The sequence below is a fragment of the Schistocerca piceifrons genome, chromosome 1 (genome assembly GCF_021461385.2).
Source record: "Schistocerca piceifrons isolate TAMUIC-IGC-003096 chromosome 1, iqSchPice1.1, whole genome shotgun sequence".
Taxonomy (NCBI): domain Eukaryota; kingdom Metazoa; phylum Arthropoda; class Insecta; order Orthoptera; family Acrididae; genus Schistocerca; species Schistocerca piceifrons.
The window spans coordinates 731,459,752-731,465,625 of NC_060138.1; the positions used below are offsets into that span (position 1 = coordinate 731,459,752).

General features: G+C 44.0%; 1 non-coding gene across 1 annotated transcript; it reads right to left on the reverse strand.

Annotated features, from left to right (window-relative positions):
• Positions 1-2,924: 2,924 nt before the first annotated feature.
• On the reverse strand, positions 2,925-2,999 carry Trnas-cga. Its single transcript has one exon. It is a non-coding gene; the product is annotated as a tRNA-Ser (tRNA).
• Positions 3,000-5,874: the final 2,875 nt, after the last annotated feature.

Here is a 5,874-nt window from a genome sequence, read left to right on the forward strand (position 1 = left end):
AACTTGCTCGGTCATTAACAAATGTGCGTCATCGAGATGGCGATTTTTCCGTTTTCCATTTCAACAGGTATAATTCGGTTACAACTGCGTGGCGTGATTTCTGCTGAGAGTACAGTAACAACGATGGATGGACTGCAAAGAACGAATGGATCCGACAGTCCACAATTGATCCCCAAAGGCAGTTCATCACGCGGTGCGTGATTTTTCCGTTTGGGATTTGTCGCAGTCTCTGTGTGTCAGCCTTCTCTCCCAGCGTCTTTGAGTGGCCTACAGTGTCTCACAGCAATGCATTAAAAGCAGTTCCTCCAGACATACCCGCGAAAGTGTGGGATGAATTGGACTATCGTACAGATGTTTGTCGTACATCGGGTGCATGACAGATTGAACATTTCTGGAGCGTAAAGGAAAACTGTGATTCTAGACCACAAGGATCAGCCGAGCGGTTCTAGGCCCTACAGTCTAGAACCCCGCGACTGCTACAGTCTCAGGTCCGAATCCTGCCTCGCGCATGGATGTATGTGATGTCCTTAGGTTAGTTAGGTTTAAGTAGTTCTAAGTTCTAGGGACTGATGACATCAGAAGTTAAGTCTCACAGTGCTCAGAGCCATTTGAACCATTTTTTAACCACAAGGGTCAGGGAAAAGCGAACCAAAGACTGAGTATTGTTAGCGAAACGCTTAGAAGACTCAACAGATTTACCAAATAGAAGGCCTAAACTATGCTCGTCCATCATCTTCTGGAATTTTGCTGAGCGGTAAGGAATCCTTGTCGGATAGCATTGACGGAGGACGTCGAAGATGTTTGAAACGGCAGCTCGTTTCATATCATCGCAAGATAGGAAGGAGTGTGTCGTTACCAAGATTCAAGCCAAGCGGATCGCAGTTTTTGATGAGGTCTCTCCATGTCTCTGTGTGTAGTATAATACAACACTCGGTTTTCAATTCTTTGATATAGGAAAAACCAGGATCATGGTTTTCATGTATGTAATTTATTTTATGATCGTAGTATTCGAGTTTCTTAGTTTGAATTGTGCTCGTGCACAAGGCTGGTAGCATCAGATCAATCCATTCCGTAATGTGTTAATAACTTTCTTAAATAGTTCTTTTCAAAAGAATGTGATACATTACGAATCTTTGCTAGCCAATCATATTCCTCATGTTTTAACGTCCAGATATTTTCTTATGTCTTCGTCTAAGCTTCGGCCATGTGCATCCTATTCAGAAACTTCACCAAACAAAATCTTTGTTTAAACCATTACATTTTAATTACGTTGCTTTGATGCCAACATTATGCGTTGTTTCTGTATAATCCTTCCCAATGAGGAATTGTACTGTAATCTTTTTTTCGATGTGCCCGCATGGTTGGAAGGTTACTGTAACTGAATCATTCGTGCTACATTTGTAATGACATGCAGAGAATAAACAAAGTTACCTGGGTCTCACTACTAGTAAAACAAGAGCGGAAGATCCATTTCGTCTCCTTTTTGCTAATTATGATCGAATAGGGACCAAACAAGCTACTGATCGAATTATTCATCTTGCTTTACGTTAATCCCTCTCTTGAATGCCAGCCTGCAGCAGCAACGTATACACATGTGTAATCCATCATCTACGAAAGGTGTGTTTGTGCACTGTAACCAGTCTACAACCACATCAATTTTCCATAAGCCATATGCAGTTGCCATAATCTTACTCTATGTAGGTGATGTCAATCACCACATATTATCACTGTATACAGCATCAATATGGATGTTATCTTACAGGATTGTAGTCAGATTCTGTTGGCAGTTCAGGCCTGTCAAGGTGGGCATCTAGTCAGAATTCAGTTACAAGTTATGTGTTCTTAAATACAGAAATTTTGTATTGTAAAATGTCCGTGTACTTTCTAGTTCATAAATACAGGGTGTTACAAAGATGTACGGCCAAACTTTCAGGAAACATTCCTCACACACAACGAAAGAAAATATGTTATAAGGACATGTGTCCGGAAACGCTTACTTTACATGTTAGAGCTCATTTTATTACTTCTCTTCAAATCACATTAATCATGGAATGGAAACATACAGCAACAGAACGTACCAGCGTGACTTCAAACACTGTGTTACAGGAAATATTCAAAATGTGCTCCGTTAGCGAGGATACATGCATCCACCCTCCGTCGCATGGAATCTCTGATGCGCTGATGCAGCCCTGGAGAATGGCGTATTGTATCACAGCCGTCCACAATACGAGCACGAAGAGTCTCTACATTTGGTACCGGGGTTGCGTAGACAAGAGCTTTCAAATGCCCCATAAATGAAAGTCAAGAGGGTTGAGGTCAGGAGAGCGTGGAGGCCATGGAATTGGTCCGCCTCTACCAATCCATCGGTCACCGAATCTGTTGTTGAGAAGCGTACGAACACTTCGACTGAAATGTGCAGGAGCTCCATCGTGCATGAACCACATGTTGTGTCGTACTTGTAAAGGCACATGTTCTAGCAGCACAGGTAGAGTGTCCCGTATGAAATTATGATAACGTGCTCCATTGAGCGTAGGTGGAAGATCATGGGGCCCAATCAAGACCTCACCAACAATGCCTGCCGAAACGTTCACAGAAAATAGGTGTTGATGACGTGATTGCACAATTGCGTGCGGATTCTCGTCAGCCCACACATGTTGATTGTGAAAATTTACAATTTGATCACGTTGGAATGAAGCCTCATCCGTAAAGAGAACATTTGCACTGAAATGAGGATTGACACATTGTTGGATGAACCGTTCGCAGAAGTGTACCCGTGGAGGCCAATCAGCTGCTGATAGTGCCTGCACACGCCGTACATGGTACGGAAACAACTGGTTCTCCCGTAGCACTCTCCATACAGTGAAGTGGTCAACGTTACCTTGTACAGCAGCAACTTTCCTGAAACTTCCTGGCAGATAAAACTGTGTGTCCGACCGAGACTCGAACTCGGGACCTTTGCCTTTCGCGGGCAAGTGCTCTACCAACTGAGCCACCGAAGCACGACTCACGCCCGGTACTCACTTCCAAACTTTACAGAAGCTCTTCTGCGAACCTTGCAGAACTAGCACTCCTGAAAGAAAGGATATTGCGGAGACATGGCTTAGCCACAGCCTGGGGGATGTTCCCAGAATGAGATTTTCACTCTGCAGCGGAGTGTGCGCTGATATGAAACTTCCTGGCAGATTAAAACTGTGTGCCCGACCGAGACTCGAACTCGGGACCTTTGCCTTTCGCGAGCAAGTGCTCTACCACCTGAGCCACCGAAGCACGACTCACGCCCCGTACTCACAGCTTTACATCTGCCACTACCTCGTCTCCTACCTTCCAAACTTTACAGAAGCTCTCCTGCGAAACCTTGCAGAACTAGCACTCCTGAAAGAAAGGATATTGCGGAGACATGGCTTAGCCACAGCCTGGGGGATGTTCCCAGAATGAGATTTTCACTCTGCAGCGGAGTGTGCGCTGATATGAAACTTCCTGGCAGATTAAAATTGTGTGCCCGACCGAGACTCGAACTCGGGACCTTTGCCTTTCGCGGGCAAGTGCTCTACCACTGAGCCACCGAAGCACGACTCACGCCTGGTACTCACAGCTTTACATCTCAGTCGCTGACATTAGGGTTATCGTCAACTGCACGAAGAATTGCCTCGTTCATTGCAGGTATCCTCGTCGTTCTAGGTCTTCCCCAGTCGCGAGTCATAGGCTCTAATGTTCCGTGCTCCCTAAGACGCCGATCAATTGCTTCGAACGTCTTCCTGTCGGGACACCTTCGTTCTGGAAATCTGTCTCGATACAAACGTACGGCGCCACGGCTATTGCCCCGTACTAATCCATACATCAAATGAGCATCTGCCAACTCCGCATTTGTAAACATTGCACTGACTGCAAAACGACGTTCGTGATGAACACTAACCTGTTGATGCTACGTACTGATGTGCTTGATGCTAGTACTGTAGAGCAATGAGTCGCATGTCAACACAAGCACCGAAGTCAACATTACCTTCCTTCAATTGGGCCCATTGGCGGTGAATCGAGGAAGTACAGTACATACGGAAGAAACTAAAATGAGCTCTAACATGGAAATTAAGCGTTTCCGGACACGTTTCCACATAACATCTTTTCTTTATGTGTGTGAGGAATGTTTCCTGAAAGTTTGGCCGTACCTTTTTGTAGCACCCTGTATATGTATTAACACAGGAGGCACGAACATGTGAGTAGCACAATCTATTCATATAAAGAACAAGTTTATTACATTAAAGGCTGTGTATATTCATTCACTCCACTGGCTACCTTTATTGCACCATAGGTTGGGTTTCGCTTAGTCAACCCCCGCTAAAGGATGAAACGGATACAACGTTACACCACATTCTTGTGGTATCTTTTTTTTTTTTTCATAGTTTACCTGAGTAGAGCTCCACGGTACAAACATATTTTTAGGTTGCCGTTACTGTTAACGAACCCTAAGAACCAATATATATTTTCTGTCTTGGTACATATCACAATGCTCGTTCTTTATATTTTTGTTTGAGATTTTGCGTCTCGTCAATAAGTATCAGCCCAGTGCCTCTAAGATGTTTAAGAAAATATTTACTTACTAGCTTCACTCGACAAGCAGAGACAGAAGAGGAAATATATTTCAGAAGCTCGTCAGCTATCTTCATTCCCTTTTTTTAATTTTTAACTAACGGAGAAACCTGGTGTTGCTCAGTTATTTATTTATATATGCACTTCTACGCCAGAACCACGCAGCGTCAGGACTTGCGCTTAATGTTAATGACGTCACATCTCCTGTCTGAAGTTATATTGTAAATACATTCAGCAGCATATGTGGATACTGCCTGCGAAATTTATTGCGAATTGAGTTAGTAGCAAAAAAGTAATAAATTTAAGTGTCATGCATGATGTGTCAGTTTCTATCGCATCTCATTGTTTATGATGCCATATCTCCTGAACTATGTGTCGTGCAGTGGTATAAATGAGCACTTATATTCAATGGTGTATGTGTATACTCTCTGTAAAATGTGTCGGGAATAAGTAGCAAACTACGAGGGCAGTTCAATAAGTAATGCAACACATTTTTTTTCTGAAACAGGGGTTGTTTTATTCAGCATTGAAATACACCAGGTTATTCCCCCATCTTTTAGCTACACAACACTATTTTTCAACGTAATCTCCATTCAATGCTACGGCCTTACGCCACCTTGAAATGAGGGCCTGTATGCCTGCACGGTACCATTCCACTGGTCGATGTCGGAGCCAACGTCGTACTGCATCAATAACTTCTTCATCATCCGCGTAGTGCCTCCCACGGATTGCGTCCTTCATTGGGCCAAACATATGGAAATCCGACGGTGCGAGATCGGGGCTGTAGGGTGCATGAGGAAGAACAGTCCACTGAAGTTTTGTGAGCTCCTCTCGGGTGCGAAGACTTGTGTGAGGTCTTGCGTTGTCATGAAGAAGGAGAAGTTCGTTCAGATTTTTGTGCCTACGAACACGCTGAAGTCGTTTCTTCAATTTCTGAAGAGTAGCACAATACACTTCAGAGTTGATCGTTTGACCATGGGGAAGGACATCGAACAGAATAACCCCTTCAGCGTTCCAGAAGACTGTAACCATGACTTTACCGGCTGAGGGTATGGCTTTAAACATTTTCTTGGTAGGGGAGTGGGTGTGGCGCCATTCCATTGATTGCCGTTTTGTTTTAGGTTCGAAGTGATGAACCCATGTTTCATCGCCTGTAACAATCTTTGACAAGAAATTGTCACCCTCAGCCACATGAAGAGCAAGCAATTCCGCACAGATGGTTCTCCTTTGCTCTTTATGGTGTTCGGTTAGACAACGAGGGACCCAGCGGGAACAAACCTTTGAATATCC